Consider the following 21,354-nt stretch of genomic DNA (forward strand, 5'->3'; position numbering starts at 1 on the left):
GATCCAAAACAGAAAGTTGGTCCACACTTACTGTACAGAATGAATGTTGAATGGTATATATATATAGAACAACAACCTGCTTAATTTTTTTATTTTTTATTTTTTATTTTTTTACATTTCTCCAGTGTTTTGTATTGAGCTTAACTCTGCGTTGGATATATAAGTGGAGGAAAAACTCTTAAGTCTTAACTCTTAGTTAATGGCCTAGTAGTTACTCCGCTCCTTTTTTTAAAGCCTTTCTGGGCTGCCCCACTCAAAATCGCTCTATGCTCAAGTCAAAATTCATCCTGCTCCAATAAAATCACTTTTTTTTTTATCCTAAACCCTGTTTAAGCTGTATGGTGAAGCTATATGTGTCACACTGGGGGGCACACATTGCTTCCACTTCCCCTGCTCCACTTCACCGGTCCCAGACAGGAAAAGAAATACAAAATGCTGCATCTACATCTAACTATTCTTTGAATAGATCCTCTCCTTCTGAACCTGTGATGTTTCTTCCAACATACTTAAACATGAATTCTCCTGGCACAGTATTTTTGGTGGCAATTACTCCATAACCTGAGTATGAAATCTACAATATGAATTATATTTATCAATAAATTATATTATAATTTTAAAAAATGAAGTTCAATTGTCTCATATAATCATAGAAGTACAATCATAGTGAAATAGGAGAGAGAGGGAGTGGGATCTTAACAGAAGAACTGAGGCTTTTCAGAGCACATGTGTACCTCCACAGAATTTTCACTTTCATCTCTCCTGAGATTGATCTCACAACCTGTGGAACTTACAGAGCACACAAAACACTGGACTATCCACTGGGTGAACAAGACCTACTACACATCTTCTCGGAAGGTAATGTGATTCAGTTAAAAACTATTGCTCAAGGAGGAGAGGGAAGAGAACCGGATAGGAGCCATGCTGGCCTAGCTTGGACTTAAGGTTGCTCCTGGCCTATTATCTGGTTTTGGACGAAATGGGCCAAACAATGGGAAATAAGAGACTGTTCCACAGCTTTACAAAGATCTGCTCCATCAACATCCTGAATCAACTCTCGACAGGCGAGACCGCGTTCCGAGCTGACAGAATGCAGGACGGAGGAGGCAGAGTCTCTGGCTGGCTAATAAAGGATTGTTTCAGCCATCTTATAATGCACATGTTAGTGTTATGCTTACAAGCACATGACTTCTGCATGTCACCGCCATGTCATTGCCCTATAGCAGCCGCCCTAAAGAATTTGTGGTTGCCAGTAAATATCTCAATTCATCCAGATTGGTACACTGATCCCCTTTCTAGTTCTTCTTCTGTGTGACATCTGGCTACAGGCAAGAAGTCCTCAAGATTTGTTGTTAAGGGACTTCAGCTTCTCCAAGTGCTTCTGAAGTTTTGTAAAAGCAATTGTTTTTAGTATTTCGAAAAAACTGCTCGTCATATTACAGCCCGCCAGTGCATGGCAATCTGTAAAGTACTGGCACAAGGCTTTCCACTTGCTTGTCTTCATTTGTATAGCCTTTGTTTATTCAGACGAAAACTGAGTCAAACATGACTTGACTTGCATAATACAAGAGAAACACAAACAGATCAGTGTCATCACACTGTGTGATGTAGAAAAAATCAATTGCGTTGACCTGGTTTTTACAGAAGGTACTTGACAAGCAGTGGCAACAAGACTAGGCTTTCTGCTTTTGTTTGCAATTACACAACCAGCTCAGGTAAACGTAGACTCACAGAGAAACAGACAGTCCTCTTGCTTTTAAAGATGCAGAAGAAACCAAAACCATCCAAAAGGGTGGCATAGCTGACGAGTGATCAGAAGAGGCTGACACCAAGAGAGTGCTACATGACGTCCGCCTCACCAAAACATCATCATCATCATTAAGTGTGATGACACTGATGTGCTTGTATTAGGCAAGTTGCAGTTTCGGCCCTACAGGCAAAGCCAATTGCCAATCAATACAATACAATCATTACATCTGTGAAAAGTTGATGATGATGATGTCTTGGCGAGACAGGCTGCATCATTAGAATGTCAGTGCCGATTTTAAACTGAACATGTTGAGGAAACATTGATGAGATCTGGGATTCATATCAAAACTGAATATTTTTTCTTTTAAAAATAGATTCCAGTGATGCAAGATTTTGACCATGTAATGTCAGAAGCATTTATATTATACACAATTTTACGAGAAGGTCCCCTCTTGTACTGTTCAGACTGATAGAAGCATCAATATTAAACAATTAGGGATGAATAAGGACAGATGAGAAAATCAGCACAGCAAATTATCTGTATTCAAAAAGGAATTAGTCAGTATCCTTTATCTGACCTTGATATATTCACAAATGAGTTTAAAATGAATGTCCTGAAGATGCCCGAACTGCCACAACAAAGTATAGTCGACAAATAATTCAAAATCAGCCTTAAATTGGGAAATATTGGGAAATGTTTGTTATTAAGAGCAAATACAAAATGAGATATAATAAGGGCTGTCCCTGACTAAAGATTTTCCTAGTTGACAAGTAGTTGTTAAATATGTTTCTGCAGCAATCCGACTAATGAAAAGTGGGTTAACTCTTCACAGTGACTAACGATTAAGCCCTTTTTAAACATACTTCAAGAATCCGAACAGGTCATAAAAAAGAAAAAAAAAAAAAAGAAGAAAAGAGAAAATTTAAATTAGTGCTCTGTTGTAATTGTATATAATTAAAGCCTTTATAAAGTAATTTATAATGCAATATATTTATTCATATTGCATGCAACCAAGTTACGTGCAGGTAAATATTTATTCTTAATTAAAGTAGCCATGATTATTTTCATTGCAGATAAATGTTTAAATATTAAAAATATTACAATTTAAATTCCATTTTTGAAAGAAACAAAGAAAGTTTTTGCAGTAAAACACTCATTAGGTAAAAGAATGGATACAGTCAGTGTACTGCCGTTGCAGTATGTGGAGGTTCCCTCTTTGATAGGTAGACATCGCTAAAGGATGCAAAAGAAAATTGACTTAAAAATTCTATTCCATTTTTATTTTTTAAATGACCAGAAATAGATATCCCCTCTTGGAAGGTGTAGCCTGACAGTCCACTGTTGGTAATAAAGGACTGAAAGTTTGTGTGTGTGTGTGTGCGCAGTGTTTTACTGTAGCTGGGAATAGCTTGTAGTACATTTTGAAATCATACTTTCATTGCAATCCATCATGTTGGATTTGAAGGGAGCTGCTAGATCTCTTCCTGACAGAGCAGGAAGAGGGAAAATGATATGAGTTAAACAGAGGGCCTTGCTCAGTCTGTATTCTTGTCTTCTTATGTCCTTGTGAAATGTCATTGTTTGTGACCCAAGTACTGTCCCAATGCACAAGTTTGCATTTCGCCAACAATGGATAAATTCCCAGAATGTTCTTCACCCATTTTACCGAGGATGCATCGGTTGGTAACTTATATGAACTTGCCAACACAGATAATTTTTGTGTTTTATTTCAACACTGAATTCACTTCTGAGAACATTTGAGGCGAAAAATCAACTGTGTAGACTGCCAATATTGGCAGTTTTATGAGAATTGATGGGGAGTGCTCCAACATTTTCTAAGTTGAGAAGCTCCATCAGTGCCAGCGGGAATAGCTAGCAAGCCAGCCGGCCGGTGACGATCGCAGACCTGTCTAAGCCCACAGTCTCACAGACCACTGCAGCCAACACAGCAGATGACTTCAGCAACAAAAGGCAGCGGAAAGCCAGCCAATGCTTTTGTTAATCCAGTTTCCTTATTACTCATCAGTTTTTACAATACATTCACCTAACTATTGTTTAAAGGTCCCGTGTGTAACATTTAGGAGGATCTATTGGCATAATGGAATATAATATTCATAGATATGTTTTTATTAGTATATATTCACCTGGAAATAATAATTGTTGTGTTTTTGTTACCTTAGAATGTCGTTTTTATCTACAGACGCCTTCCATGGAGTCCGCCATGTTTCTATAGGAACAGACAAACCAGACATTGGCTCTAAATAGAGCCTTTCTTGTTTTTCACGTGTTTTTCGGCCACCGTAGTTTTTGCTTTGCGCTTCGAATGAGAGGGTGAAGCGAGGGTTGCAATCTGCTACGTTAGATGCCATTAAATCATACACACGGGTCCTTTAAGGTGTCTATCTTTATTTTTTTTTATTTTTAATCCCTATCATTGATTTGTTGTGTTTTATGCAATTCTGTTTTCATACTGTTTCACAGTATTTAAGTCACTGAAATGCTCTGCATGTATAGTGAAGGCAGATAGCAAAACAGTTTAAAATTATGATATAATAATCAATTAGCTTTACATTATTATATTTAAACAATTACTTGTTAAAGTAAAAAAAGTAATAATTATTGCCATTAAAAAGTAATTACATTACTTCACAAATTACAAATAGCTAGAATAATTTGTCTTTATTTTCTGCAAAGCTTCATAATTTGCCTCTAACCTATTCTAAAGCCTCAAACCCACACATTACATTTACTGCATTTAACATGTGTTAAAATAGAAACATATTAAATAGAAACAGATTAGAATAAAGATGTTGTTTAACAAGCAGCCTAACATTTCAGATTGGAGGTATTTTTGTTTCTTATTGTATAGTTTCATGGAATATCAATTAAGTTCAGTGCAGAGTGTGAACAAGCTAGGCCGTGTACCAATAAATTCAAGTGCACCACAATTGCCTGTCACTCATATGTTACTGCCACACACACACACCCCACACACGTCACTCCTGTGTTAGTGTAGACCAGTGGGACTGCCTTTGTGCTACATTTGCATATTAACATCTCCACCTTTTATCAGTCAAATTACCCGTGCAGTCCCAGTGGCAGAGCTAATCCTCCAGGAGAGAATGGAGCTACCAGAGAGTCAAATTCTGCACTTGAAAAAAGGTTCATGTCAAACAAGTAATTTTATCTTTTACCAAATTACTTCAGGTGGAAACGTGAAGATAAGCACAGAGAGGATTCACAGGGTCTGGCGGTGTCACAGAAGATAAATGAGAGAATTTAGAATCATTTAAAGGTGCTGTGTGGATCATTTTTAACCGCAAGTGTATAATTTGTCTAATTTGTATTTGGCACTTGGTGTAATTAAGTTCGGCAAATGAGATTACGACAGAGATGACTGGTCACCTCTTTCTCATAAAAAAAGTGTTGATGCCTTGAGTTCTTGCAAACTAGAGACCATATTTCTAACTGCCCTTCCTTTCCATCCTTCCCAGAAAAAAAGAAACATGCCCTTTCACTTCTTGCACTATTGATTTTAAAATGCTTCACCTTTAATTGGGACCAGCAATGATTGATCACTTTGTGTTTGTATTGGAATTTGCAGTTTGCCAGATTAGCTAACAACTTTCGTCTTTTTTCTTGTATAAAACTTAGGTACTGAAAAGTAGAAAATTGTACATTGTGTGTCAAGGATCACAGTCCCTTGGGGATCACTTTTGAACAACTCTTGAGCATTGAACAATTATACTGGCCTGATTTCCATAAAATTTGCACAGAGCCAATGAAATAAAAGACCTCTTTGCTCTCATAAGTTTTGGACTCTTGGCCTGAAAGACATTTGCAAGCAGATTAACAGGTGTTGTAGTGGGTGTTAAGAGAAACCGTAGGTGTATTATTATAATCAGTGATTTAATTATTAAGTCTTCTCCTATAAATGTTATGCTGGTTTGTATATTTGTGTCCCACTGACAGAGAGTAGTTTTTTCCTCTGACAACAAATCACGGGTATAGCCTGTACTTCCTTTAGTCAATTAGGATGTTAACCATCACCGTCCTGTTAGTTCAGTATTGGTGTAATGATATTCCATTATGCAGAGTGAAATCACTTATCAGTATTAAGTCCTGTGCCTGTGTATTGGTGTCCATTTGTGGTTACTGTTTGCCTGATAAAGCCTGATGAGGATCTCTGTGAGACTGACACAGTGTGCAGATCCTGTTTAATTGCATCTTTAATGGTAAAGGGTTTCATAGTTTTGCCCATTTTTTGTATCAGTCTTAATAATGTTCTACTCAAGATAATTACTGAGATTTGTGAACAGTGACGAGCAGTCAGATGATCTGACAGACTGTAAACAAGCCAACAATTTAGATGATCAAAACCACTTTATTTGGAAGTCAAACTAAAAGTGAGTGCACCTGAAATGTTGACCATTGTACCAGAAAAGCTACATTTTCCATTTAAGCCCTGATTGGTGGATTGTTTCCCCAACTGAGGAAACAGCTGTCAACAAGCACATCAGACCTTTAATTATTTTATGTTTTTAATAAATGTTTTAATTGTTTTTACTTTGCACTGTATAGAATCAAACAACCAAATTGCCTCTGTTGGAAACTGAATCGAACAGCAATGAATTAAATTGTACCAAGAAGCACCTTCTTCAACTCAGTCTAATTCTGTGCCTGTCTTGCTAACAAACAGCTCTGTTGCTTTGGGCCTGGACTGTGTGGATAATTAGAGGGTTAGAAAGGTGAGGATATATACACTGTTACTCCAGAGACTACCAGTGTGATGGATAAATGGGTAGATGGCAGATGGTAGGTTTAGAGGAGACAAAATTATAAAAACAAAAAAAGGGATAAATAGATGGAGAGATTCATGAATGCTCGATGGAAGAGTGGATGAATGGATGTACAGATTACATAGAGATATCAGATAGATATCATTTAGGTAGTGATAAGCTTATAAATGTATCAAAACCACTAAAAATTATTTTTGTTTCCATCTGGAAAGTTAGGACTCCAAAACTCCAAATTGGACTCGGAGTAATAAAGCACTGCTACTGATCTCAAGACAGTGATAAACGTTGGAGGAACTGGCAGGTAAGTTGTTTTTCTCACAGGCTAACGGCAACAGGAACCTGCTGCTATGTGTAACCTGAGGGAACTGACAACAGCAGTGACAAAAACTCAAAGACACAGCACGACAACAGGAATGGGGCCTTAGTGAAAGAGCAATATAGGCGCCTGAGGACATATGAGGATTCAGGAGCCGTTTGATTGGTCATCAGGGTACAGACACTCTCTAACAAGCTCAGGAAGCTGCATCTACAAACTATTCATTTGAAATAGTCGACAACAAGTCATTAACTCAGTAAACAAAGGCAATGAAGCGGAAAATGAAATGGAGACACTTTCCAATTATACAACCAAAAACTATCATGAAAGTTTTAGACCAATGACCACGCTGACTATTCAGCCAGTAAGCCTGTTTATACTCTGAATCATGAGCTGTTACAGCTTTCCTTTGGTTTGTGAGGCTTCTGAACTTTGTCCTGGTTTACAACTACTGGTCCCCAGGGGCCCATTAGGCCTCATCTGACAGCTGGAAAGCTGAGGGCTACAGAGAGCCTGTCAGACTGACACATTTGTCATGTGCAGATATTATGTGATGCCATGCAAACATGAGCCTCTGCACCTATTCTTGATTTTAAAAGACCATGTGGATGTTTGTAAGTATTTATTCTTCAGACTGGTCAGAATAACATACTGTGAGCCCCAGTTCCAATAGTATATAATATTTACAGCTACAGGAAATCAATGTGTACTGTTAAGATCCAGCATGTGTGCAGACCATTGACATATAAAAATGGACAACATGATAGCTCTCCAAAAGTAAAGCCAGAACATCTCAATTGTCCTCTGTTTGCTGACTGATGTATAGGTCATAAAGCCATGTTAGCAGTAGGGACATAAGCCAAACTAAAGAAATTAAGTACACATCAAATACATTTCCTGAAGATGGTTTCTGGCACTAGGTAGTTCTTATCACGCCAGTGCATGTTCAACTGTTAATTTTTCTGACCAATGTGGTTTTAATTAGTTATTTGAAGCTCTAAAAGAAGAAGAAGAAGAAAAGAGATTATGTGACACAGAAGATAAAAATATACATTCAGAGAGAATTGAGCGAGCAAGGGAGAAATACAATGCAAAGAGAGAGAAGACCAATTAAATCGCATACAAGGAAAGCACACCAGTATGCCCAGTGAGGCTCCAGAGATGGCCATATGTCAGTCAGCTGTCTCATGTACTTAACATGTTGATGTTGATCCGTACCACTGGACGCCAAACGCCACAGTTCTAATGAGAACAAGCCTCAGTTTATTGGACTGTCTTCAGTACGAGAATATGATTGTTCAAAGACATAATGATGTATATCTGCTCTTTAAACTGCATTTTTTTTGTTAAAGAAAAGTAAAATACAAATAAGTAAAAGAAATTTATATTTATCAAACATCCAACAGAAACATCCAACTTAAAGACAGTCAGTAAGCCTTAACGCTCAATTCTGATTATATATCATTTGTTCCTTCTTCCTCTCAAACACTTATTGAATTCCTTCTGGAAAAGCAGTGCATGGTACATGGACAGGTTAAGTTTCTTCTTTGACTCCATGTGTATAAATTTGTGTTTTAATATAAATGACATATCTGAGGTTGCAGACAGGATTCAAACAACCCCTCTGTTACCAACACTGCATCTTAACCACCAGAATTATCAAGGTTTTTTGAACTGTCACCTCTCACTCCGACTGCACTCAGGGAGCATATTCCATTATCAAAATGTGAAAGATTAGTTAAATATAAAACTTAAGGCTCACATTCACAGATTCATTAGGATATTTCCTGCAGATTCTTCTGACAATTATACTCCTATAATCAGCACTTTGTTTCCTCTGTGGTGCTGCATTCAGCAGCATCAGAAATAATTGAGCACTGAAGCCTCAAAAGTTGCGCAAGGATATGAAAACATTTATTCACTGTGAGATATAATCGATGGAAACATGGAAAATGTTTGTTAGAAGTATAATCAAATATGAAAATAGCACAAGGCCAGAGAGTCCAATTAAATTAACCCTGGACCTGGCAAAGTATTTAAAGGGAGATCATAAAAGTTTCAAGGCTTGACAACATAAAGAAGGAATAGAGTGTCAAAGAAAGAGGTAAAGAAACTTGGAAATACAGACATAAGACGTTCAATAGTGAAGGAGAGAATTAAATCGAACTAACTTGTTCATTTAAATTGTCAAGGCGACTTGTTAAACACCACCTCCACAATCTCAAGGTTAATTAAGATTTTTGTGACTCGGTGCTCTGTTACTCAAACACTACTCAATGATTGAATGATTGTACAAGACACTGATTATAGCGAGATGGTGCTGATGCCTCAGCTTTATGTATCTTGTTTTTTGATGTCTTGTTGATAAAAAAAAGTTCTCCATTTCTGCAGAGCTTTAACATAACTGTTCAGTTTGCAGGTAGTGCTGATCTGCAGTACAGTCTAATGAGGTGAGAGGAAACTCATCCACATGAAATGGAGTGTTTCCTGTAAAATCAGGCAGCTAGGGAATGATATGTCATGGTAGCCAAAAGTTAGGAATGTGTGTTACTTTCCCCGTCAAGCAGCTATAGCAGACCTATTAGCTGACTCTGCCGGACTGGGAGCTCACAGTGACAAGCACGACGGAAACACGACGGTGTGATTTGCCAGATTTGGCTCCTGCTACACCAGGTCTTTAATCACTCACTCAATCACACTGTAAGCCAGTGTGACCTTTGAATCAAACTCTGAGTAGTACCTCAAGCCTGGGAAGTGATCTGTTTTTTTATTTACTTTATACACAGTGCAGCAAAATATAGACAATGGTCTTTAAATAATTATTTACAGAGAAACCGCCTCTGCCCAAAACAAGGTTCAATGAGAGTAGTTAGAGTAGTATTCATGTACCAATCAGAAAGGATGACACCCAGAATAACAAACCTATAAGAAGAGGGAGCAGACTGTGCTCTGGGCCCTGATCCAGCAGAGCTTTTGAGTGAAGCAGATCGGTCTCACAGCTGTATTGTTTACTTATTCTGTCAAATAAAAGAAGTTGAGGACTACACTTCCAAAAACAAAGAACACAACAGTACAACTGTGGTCAAAACTGTGTTCTGATACCTTTCTATCAGAACCAGCATTCACTGTTCCAGCAGTATTGATCTACAAGTAAGCTGCGTCTGTTGGATCGGACCCAACACGGGACAGCCTTCCGCTCCCCTCCAACGTGCATCAATGACCTTGGCCCCCATGACCCTGTCTCCGGTTAACGCGCTTTTTTCTTTCCCCTTGGAAATCCTTTGAGCCCTTTTGATAGGTACTGACCACTGCAGACCGGGAACACCCCACAAGAGCTGCAGGTTTGGAGATGCTCTGACCCAGTCGTCTAGCAATCACAGTTTGGCCCTTGTCAAAGTTGCTCAAGTCCTCATGCTGCCCATTTTTCCTGCTTCTAACACATCAACTTTAAGACAAAACTCCCACCCACTGACAGGAGCCATGCGAATCAGTGTTATTCACTTCACCTGTCAATAATGTTATAGGTGTAGATATACACACACACACACACACACACACACACACACACACACGATATTCAGTTTTTATATAATGCTTTAACAAAAATAATAAACTAAAAGATCATGCTTGGGGAAAAACAATTGGGTGATCCCGAAGATCCTGTCCTCTCCCTCCACTCCTCCAGTCCTTCCTCCTCTCCCTGATGGATTAATTTAAAGGTGTTCCACTCCTACAGGAGAACACAGGTAGAGAGATCACAATACAGAACCACTTCTGCTTTTTACACAGTAACAGTGACAGTGTTTTTTTCTTAAAAGAATCAATTCAGCTTCAAATGAAAACGTACGTAAAAAGTAAATTGTCAGCTACAGTAGTTTTAAGAGGTAATTATCAGTGAAGGATATATTTGGGATGATGAGGCACTTTTTGACCCTTTGCATAATTGTATTCTACCCTATGGAGCAGAGGATATAGAGATCAACCAGATACTACAACTTCCATTCTGAGATTGGCTAACTAATTTTTCTTATTGTCAACAAATCCTGTCAGCAAGTATCGTGTGTGTATCCGAAGCCTAAAGTATGTCTATTCTTCTGATCTCCATTGTTGACCAAAAAATATTACAAACACACCAATAAGCCACTCCGTTATATTGGGTTCTACCATGGACACACACAGTACATACACTGGCAGCACAGCTGTTGTCACGCAAACTAACTGCAGTCTCGTTCTTGTAATGATCCCAATAATGAATTCTGCTAGAAAACCTCCATTATCTCACATAGACACACAAAAAAGAAAATTCATGCACACTGTCTCAAAGATAATATATGTATAAAAGAATCAGACATAAGGGTAACAAACTAACAGTTTGTTACGGACTAATGGTCCTATCAGTCACACACAAACACAGAAACAAACTTCAGTCAAGTCAAAGAGTCAGAGACAAACTTGCTGTAAGTTTATTCCTGATTTTCATGCGTTACGCTGCAGTACTTCCATCTGAGCTAAAGGTTTCCACTGTTTATGAAAATATATATCGGCTGAAAGGCATCACATTCCTGAGCTGCTGTATATTGCTGGAAAATCACAACCAGAGGCCAAACAATAAACAAATGCATGGATTGTGAAAGTAAAATGGTGATGTCCTTGCAATTAAAAGCCAGATCTTAATTGTGTGTGTATCTTTGAAAGAACCAAATATCACAACACACCCTTTGTACGCAATGTATGAAATACTTAGAGACAGGAGTTACTTTTCTGATTTGAATCCTTTAGTTCGTTGAAGGTCTAGGACTGAAACATTGCTGATAAATGTTTGTATTGCAAATTAGACAGAATGCAGGAATTTATCTTTTCTACTTTTGGATACTTATCCCACTACACACCTGCCTCATGAAATAGATGTGTGGAATTTTTGTATCGATTTTGTTTCATTCATTGTCAAATTGTCATTAATTGACTTCTTTCTAAATGCCGGTCAACAAGTGATTCTGCTCCTCTGCTCTTTTCCAATCACACACACTGAGTGCAGGGTGTCGCTTCTTCTGCAGCAGTAAAGTTAACAGGACCACCTTGTGATGATCTGCAGAGAGGGGCTTCTCTCCTGTAACCACATGCAGCTTTATCATACAGCTTAAACAGGATTCTAAGCTAAAACTGAAATATAACGCAGCTTTTTTTCTTCTTTTGGAGCGAGCAGTGAGTGATTTTAGTAGAGCCGGGAGAAGTGGAATAGCAAGGTAATATTGGTGTAGAGAAGCACTACCATAAATCGACATTGAGATTAGTTAGTCTTATAAGTGTTTGAGAATTGATAAGTTCCTTTTAATGGACCACAGATATGTTGAGTAAGTAAAGCCAACAGCATCTTATTTGTCTGAGGAAGATACCGGATACCTGATGACAGTGTTTTATTAATCTTTTGTTGTGTCAGGTTTGACTTTTTCATGTATTTGCTGGTATGTATCTCTCAACTTAAAATAGAAATACCTAATAATTAAGGTTGAATGAAGTTAGCAGCAACATCATTGGGACCCAGATAAGAACTGTAGAACTGTACAGGAAACAGCTGATCACAAAGGCAGAATCCATCATGTCGGGCAGTACCCACCCCCTGCACAAAGAGTTCCTGCACTCCAATTCCAACAATCACTAGCCAAAACTAACAAATATAAATCCTCTTTGACACATTTCTCTGCTAAGCTCTGTGAAGTATGTGTAGCATCAGCACATCTCCAACCATGCCTCCTTTTTTCCACTAATATTTGTAATTCTAATGTAATTGTAATTGACCTTTTCCTCTTGTATTTATGTGTTTTTTTTATTATGTGTGGTTATGTATGTGTGGCTTTTTATATTTTATCAGTGTGTCTCACCCTGTGTTGTTGTTTATTGCTACTATGGCAGCAGTTGGATGGCAGGACAATAGAAAAGAATAGGCAAAAGGAAACAAACAAACCATGACAACAACGGAAAGAAAGGTAGGCATCTCACAATGTTAGAGCCATAATTGTGAAACTTACTTTTTGTGCCGTTGACTGACATAGAACCAATTGCCCCTCAGGGACATACTGTAAAGGTCTTACAAGTCAGGGTCTTAAAAGTGTGTGCAAATGGGCCAATGAGAAAGCTTTTCATACTGGCGTTCTCATTTTTTTTAAACCAGATATATTTTAATCTGGGTTTCTTCCTCCCATTATGTATGAAGTACATCTTTCAAATTGAATGTTATTTTGTTGCCAGCTAAACTTACGGTGGAGGAAAACAATTTGAAGCAGAAAATTAAGCAAACTAAAAGCAGACTATTTCCAACATCTTGCATAAACTTCCAGTTTGAATTGGAAACCAGATACGATTCCAGATGTTTTTGTGATATAAACTGCTATAAACAGGTAGTGTGTTACACCCCATCTCACAGAGAAGCCAACGTGCACCAGCCCAGGTGTCAACAAGGCATATATGCAATTCAAGTAAAGTGATAGGGTAAAATTATCCTGCTGGTAGGCAGGTTCAAAACGGAGGGGGAAAAAAGATATTTTACAACATAGTACGAGTATAAAAGAAACAGACAAATGACCCCCATGCACATTCACTTATACATGTAGTTCAAAGAAGTTTGAATTATCAAACTATTGTCAAAAAAATCCTGATATGCTAGTGTTGTCTTTGTTTGGACATTGTTAGGTATTCCAGACCAATCAAAAAATGTCATTTATTACTCATTATCTGTTTTCAAAATGTGTCTGTGCTGACATCATCTAATCAGAATCTGACATACTGTTGCATACCGTCTTGCATGTTTTGTTTTTCTCAAAGGAGAAGTTACCCAGCAGGCGACCCTCCTAAAATATGAACTAAGTATGATAACTTAGGGTAAGAGGTCAAATTATTGGTAATTATTTAATTTTTTAATGACATTTCCATCAACCAGAGAACACATGTAACTGGCTATGAAAATAAAACGTAATTTATAATGTTGTCATTTTTAAATGTTTCAAGAATACAACACTTCTAAATAATTCTAAATATGTCAGTGTTAGCCTAGTTTCTTTTTTGAACTGAGGGAGATGCATGAGAATAAAGAAGCATAGAAGAAGCACAAAGCAGACACACTGAGTGTGTGTACGTGTGTGTGTGTTAGCAGTCCATGTCCAGTCTTATTGCCTGCTGGACTTCTAGAGTAGAATATAAATGTAGAGCTGAGGAGCATTTCAGAATTTCCCCCGAGGCCGAAGACTAAACGGTCTTTTTGCCTCGGCCCATTTTCACGCTCATGTAAAAAACATTTGGTTTCATGACACACTGGACTGGATCAACAAAGACACTGGATGCACATAACAAGATGACTGCAGCCTCTAGAGGCTTTGTGGCTGTATATATCATAAATCTCCCAGCAATCACAGCTTGTTCAATCCTGGAGGTTCACTGCAGAACAACCAGGCTGGAAACAGAGAGCCAACTGACACAGCTTGTTGTGTTGCAGCAGTACATGCATTAATGAAAGGTTTGAAAGTGTCAGTAACCTGCTTTTCAAAATCTTCCATTAATGCATCAAGTAGTAAACCAGATGTTTTTACTTTAAAGAACCAATCTGTTCACATAAATCATGAAAATAACTGCTCTGTATGAATGTATTAATAAACGGCCCAATCGTTGGAGTTGCTCTATTTATTTCTGACAGGAACAGGGACAAAAACAAAACTTCAAAGAAAACCAACGTGATCATTCTTAGGCTGTCTACACGACTTAATCAACATGCACAGAGAAATATTGTGACAGTGGAGGCAATAAAAGTGTGCACCTTCGACTGAACACAAGTTCAGAAGTGCAACACACACAGTTAATGTTGTAGATCGTCGTTCTTTTATGAAGAGCTGACCTTGGTCATTGCTGGGAAATAACCACTGTGTGAAATAACAGTGTGTGGGCTTACACTGAAATGGGTGCAGGCGTTGGTGTGTGTTGCCCTTTAGAAACTGCAGGGTGGATTATGATGTTAGAGGCACAGAGAAAAAAATAACATCCACCTTTTGCAGGAGAATGGGACAAAGGGGGGGTATGAGGGGCTAAAAAGGAATTAATAAAGTGACTCCAAAAAGAAGTACGTGTGAAAATTATACTACATATTCCACATATTAGCTTCAAAGTAGTCTGGTGGCTTAGTAATGCATTTCCCACAAAGATGAGGCACTGCAAGAGACGGACTTAAAACAGAATGGTAAAACTGAAGCAGCAGAGGTTGGGATATCCTATCTACCTCCCTGGTACAAGTCAGACTCTAAAAACACTGGATCCTTCGCACCTCCCTTCCTGGTTAACACCCATGTCTTTCAAACTAAATGTGACCAGTTTGTAACACCGCCTTGGAGTTAGAATTGTGATTTTCTCAGATTTGACAGAGCTTCTCCCAAGCTGCATAAAGACATAAAATAATGGTTTTCACAATAAACATGACAAGTAAACTGAATTGAACTGAACTGAATTCGATATGTAAAATTGGTGGAGTGCCCCTTTGCCTTCACATGATAACTGTGGAGGCCTCGACCAATAACAGATGTGGGTTTGTAAATTATAACAGACTATAGATGAGTTTCAAAGGCTCCTAATTATAATCCTAAACCTATAATTAACGTTTAACATTTAATCTAACTGGTCTTAGACACTTTTTACACACTTTGACTCTCACACACACAAAAATACATAATTAAGTGACACATACAGAACAAAGCCACCGCATGAAAATCAAACAGTGCAAACAGACTGGAATAAAAGCACTCAGATAACACAATGGGTTCAATATTCAGCATCAGTAATTTTTCCTATTGTCACAAAGAACAGGGCTGTTTTTTACTCATGAAGAGTTTACAGAGACCAACTCAACAAACATCCAGGGACATAGGAGCAGTGGGGAGGCTGCCAGACAGCAGACTTTCAGACCTCTTCTCATGGCCCTCAGTAGCTTCACAAAAGTTCAGTAAGAAAAATTGAAGACTATAATATCAATCTATGCATGTGAATGCCTTTTGAAAAGAACAATAACCACTTCAAATAATGTCAGGGACAGATTTGAAATGTGATAATGGTGGGTTTAATATAAGAAGTGTTAAAGATCTTTACTTAGAAAATTATAATTTGATTCAAACAGATAGATAGATACTTTATTTATCCCGAGGGAAATTCAAAACGTATTTCTTTGCAAAAAAATGTTCCACAGATTCAAGGAAGTTGTATAAAATTGTTGAAATCATACCGATACGAGTCGGACATTAGTTTTATTGTTATAGATGCAACTACACTGGTACACAGACTCCTGGATCAATCTAAATGTACCATGAACCGGTTAATGGTCCGATTCTAAAGTTATGAATTGGTCTGTCCATTTTTTTGCATAAAGAAAAAAATAAATATTTTATAAAATATATGTATTGAAGGTAAGAAATGTAATTTTAATAGAATTGGCTTATTTTAATTTAGAGTGGACAATAAATGTCTACAATAAACAAATGTTTGATTGAAGATTGTATCGCATTAAAATGTTTCGTCCCTGAATCGTATTGCAGCTCATATGTTTTAGATCATCTTAGATGGGAGAGATGCACACCCCTAGTTGATATAAAATGTAAATATAAACTTTCTAGGATAGTTGCGTAGTTACAAAATGTATTACCATTTTGATCTGCTTTTCAGTACGTGACAACATTCTAGCCACAGTCATCTTTCTGATGGCTTTGCTTCATCATTTCTACTCAGTTTTGCTGAGGTAAAAATAGAGAAATATCCAACTCAGTAGCTTGTGCCTTTTGTGACAGAGAAAAGTTATTCTTTAGTGAATATGTTGTGGTAAAGCTTCATTATTCTTGACTTTGATGCCAATTCCAAATCCAATTAAATCACTGCAGGACATAAAGGAGAGGAGGACATATTGGAGAAGATGAAGCTTTATTTTTATAATGAGACACACCTGGAGATTTTTTTTTTTTTTTTAGCAGTAACACAACAGGACAAACAAACAGAAGAGCAACTCAATTCATCAACAGGAACTTTATTATCAGGAAATCACACACAGTACTGCTGTTTGTTCTTCAGTTTCGACTGACAGGAGATTTCAGTCACAACTTCTCAGTAACAACATAAGAACACAAGGATCTTTTGAGGTCATCATTTTTGGCATCAACCCTTATTTTAACTGAAAAAAGCACACACGCTCACACACACACACATGCACACACACACACACGTACACACACCAAATCCTCTCCTTAATCTATCCTGCTGCTTTCTTCCTTGTCTTCCTTCTGCAAAACATCCTTCATCATCCCATCCTGACTCACTGCAACACCCCACCTTCTCCCTCCTCCTCTGTTCTCCTTCATTAACTCTTCTTTCTCCCGCGTGGTCTCCTCAGCCCGAGGATTCTGCTGACATCTCTTAAGTTCCTTATTTATCCTCACAGAGAATAAAATCACACATCCTGGATCAACCTGATACTCTGCAGCACCTTGACTCTCTCTCATGTTTATAATGCTGGCGGCTCAGCCCGACGTTGGTTCGTGACGCAAACTGCTGCAGCTGATTCAGAACCCTGCTGTTCAAGTCCTCTCTAACACGGGGAGAGTGGACCACGTTAGTCCAGTTCCCAGATCTTTAGCCTCCTGTGTGTCAAGGAATTTCACTGTTGGTTTATAAAGCACCGAATGGTTTAGGGTCAAACTACATTTCTGACCTCTCAGATCTCTCAGATGTTCTGGGAAAGTCTGCTTACTGTCCTCACAGTCAAAGTGAGACATGGAGAAGCAGCGTTACATTTTTATGAACCACATATCTGGAATAAACTCCCCAAAACTCTTGAGATCTGTTCCAACTCTTAGTTCTTTTAAATCAGGGCTTAGGACTTCTTTCTGTGTGCCATTTCATTTTTCATTAATCGGTCGTATTCTATTTTATCTTATTTATAATGTTCTATTTGACTGTGTTTTAATCATTTTAAATCTCTATTTAAGAGTCTTCTTATATTGCTTTGTGTTTTTCTATATCTTTTGTAATGCCTTTATGTCTAATCTTTGAATTGCCTTGTAGTTGGAAGGTGCTATACAAATATATTTGCTTTACTTACTTTACTTACTTTTTGTTCTGTTCCTGCCATTTCGCATATGGTACAATGTGTTGTAGTTTAGCTACGTTCTTGTATAACATCTAGATTTGCTTTAGTTTGAATGTCAGATTCATTTTCTCATATGCACAAATCATTCATTGCTTCCTTTTATCCATTTGCTTCTATCGTTCTCCCTCCCTGTCTTCAATACTGAATCTTGTCAATTTTTCCCAGCTGTGATTTTTCTTAATTCTAGTTTTATTTTGTTTTAATAATCCCCTGAAAAAACAAGAAAGAGCAGTAATGAATTTATGCTCTAATATGAGGATACAACATAATATATCTTAATGTCATAAGAACATAAAAAGGAAACTGTTAAAAGCACTTAAACAAGTTTCAGTATGGTTTTGGGTGACATGAACCTTTATTATGCTGAACGCAGCAGGTGTTCATTATAATGAAGCCCCTAGAGGGGTCTTTTCTATGGCTCTGAAATCAAAGCCTTTTTAGCAGTCAAAATCACATTTTCAAGTTTGTTGTTAACTTTTTAACAAAACCCTGAGTCTTCAGAGATCCAGGACCATATTATTTCCTATCTAATTCATTCTTTTGTCAATTTCCTCGAGTCGAGGGTAAATTCTGAAAAGCTTACAAGCAATGTCACTTTATTTTTTTTAATTTGTAGCTTAATCTGTATTATTTAAGTAGGCTAATGCTTCATTAAAGACCATAGGTATGGAGGGAACACTCATGCACTCATGCATTTAGGGCTTAACATTTATTTTAAGGGAAGGAAAGAAAATAGTCTTTGGAGATGAATCAGAAATGTTACTTAAAAGCCTCACAGTGGCCAAGTGGCAGTACCAACACTTCTTCAAAAACTCAAATTCATTAAAATAAAACTTCTGAACACAGCACCTGCCAGGTCTCGTGAAGACGTACAATGTTTACAGCTTCCAATGTTTTGTTAGTGTCTCCCAACAATGTTGAGAGCTGCATGAAGTGGCAGAAAATGTTGGACAGAACACGTCAGCGTCGACTTTGACCAATAAAAACAGTTTAGAGGTGGAAGATATCTGTGTAGTACTGAAAGAGAACAAATGAGTTGACATTTTACAAAGCAAAGTGTCTTGAACCTTTTCATTTCTCCATTTCCCCTTCACTTCATCTTCCCTTTTTCTCTCCTATCAGTGCATCTTCATCCGTCACATTTAAGTCAAGCTTTTATTTAACTCTCTCTCCACTATCACTGTGGCAAATTGGCTTATATGTTTGGGTTATCAGGCGCTTCCTCTCACTCATAAATCTCCCCCTGTTTCTATCCCCCCCCCCCTCTTTTGGAAAACTGAAAATGTCATTGCCATTTTGTTTGGTCTGAATTCGTCCCAAACACATTGGGCCCTTTCTAGAGCTGGTGTTTGTCTGTTCTGGGCTATTGTGGAAAGTGTAGTTAAAAACTGCTCATTCTAATGTGACAAAAACATATTATTTAGATGATTATACATTAATGAAAACATACCTATGAATATTTTATTACATTTCTGCCAGTAGGTCCTCCTAAATGTTACACACTGGGAACATAAAAGGAAATAAATCTTGGTGGAAATTGTATTTTAATAATATTTCAAGCATCACTATCTTTGCTTTGGCAGCAAAATTACAACATTGTAACTTTTTTATTATAATGTTTAATATTTAGAAATATAAGTGTAGTGTTTAACTTATCTGCTTTAAAAAATAAATCCAGAGAAGAAAATGATGACACTCATCACTGTAAAAACACAATTAGTGACAAAAAATATCCTGACGACAGCAGACAGAAGCACACGCACACACATACACAGCAGAAACACACACTGCACATGTTTACACACATGCACACATCGATGATCACCACACACATACAACCTTGGAAGCCTCTGGCTGCCACGGCAACCATCCAGTGAGCGGATTAAACTGAGTAGACAGTGAGCCAGGGTTGTAATTAGTGTGTGACTGTGTGTGTGTGAGAGAGACAGAGAGAGAGAGAGAGAGAGAGCACTAAACAGACACACCTGTCGGGAGTCGGACCCTGGTTGTGCCAACCAGACGCCTGACAAATGCCAGCATCTCACACACATACACATACACATACACACACACTCGCACTGGCTCCTCAGCCGTATCCGTAGCCCAGAGATCAGTTTGTCTGTAGATCCATAATATGATCAGCCTGAAAGTGTGGCTGTAATTTATTTCCATTTGATTTCACCTGGCATCTGAATGTGACCTGTTCAAACCCTCACAGGATTTCTGGTCTGCAGGTTGTTCAGCAGTAAGCAGCTGATCCAAGAAACACCCCGATGTCAGTTTACACATTACAAGGAGCTGGATAGCTGGATATCAGGGACCAAGTTTCTCAAACAAAGATTAGTTTTGTTATATTAAGGTTAAACTTTTTATTTACATCCAAGGGGGGAAACATTTAAACAGAACCAACTTCCCTTCCTCGTCTTTGGCATATAGCTCAACGCCTACTGGTTTCCTAAAACAGCAGGGTACTGCATTATTTAAAAAGTCCAGTGTGTAACATTTAGGAGGGTATGTTTTCATTAGTTTATAATCACCTGAAAATAAGAATTGTGGTGTTTTTATTACCTTAGACTGAGCCGTTTGCAGAAATGAGTCAAAATAAACTACAGTATGTGTGTGTTCATGTTCATAGTTTTAGATAACAACAGGAGCTCTACGACACAGAGTGTAAACAGCCCAGTATCACGCCAAAATTGTCAACAGATGCTCATTCCATAGTCAAGTATGTAATGATAAATATGGAACATCTGGTTATACCTGCTGGCTGAGGTTTGGTTAGATTTAGGCACCAGAACTACTTAGTCAGGTTTAGAAAAGATGGTGCCTGACAAGTCAGCGTTGACTTTTGGTTTCACACAGTTATGTCATGACTTATACAAACAATATTTGTTACTAGGATAATTTTATTGTTGGTTTTAGTATATTTATGGGATTTGTTGACAATACGAGAATTATAGTATCTAACTAGACTCTGTTTTCCATGTTTGGTGAAAAAGAGTTGAAAGATGGGAGTTTAAACAGTGTTTGCATGATGGAGCTCTAAGTGAAACCAAAAAATATATAATTTTGGTCTTTTCTTGGGAGGACTTAAAAGGCACATGTCCTGATTATCTGGCATCTTCCAGCCAGCGTTGTCATCTGTGTTGCCCGTTATTTCACAAACATGAGCAGATGAGACCAACAAATTGTATTTGGGAACATAACATGCAAATTAGCCTCATATCCTCTCTATTCCCTCACCAGAGACCACCTCCAGACCTGGACGTTGCCCCAGTCTCTGTCCAATTTAGCCCAAAATGTGGTTTGCACCTCGCCAGAGTGAGTG

Source organism: Morone saxatilis, unplaced genomic scaffold (assembly GCF_004916995.1).
Source record: "Morone saxatilis isolate NCDOM2014 unplaced genomic scaffold, NCSU_SB_2.0 Contig18, whole genome shotgun sequence".
Classification (NCBI taxonomy): Eukaryota; Metazoa; Chordata; class Actinopteri; family Moronidae; genus Morone; species Morone saxatilis.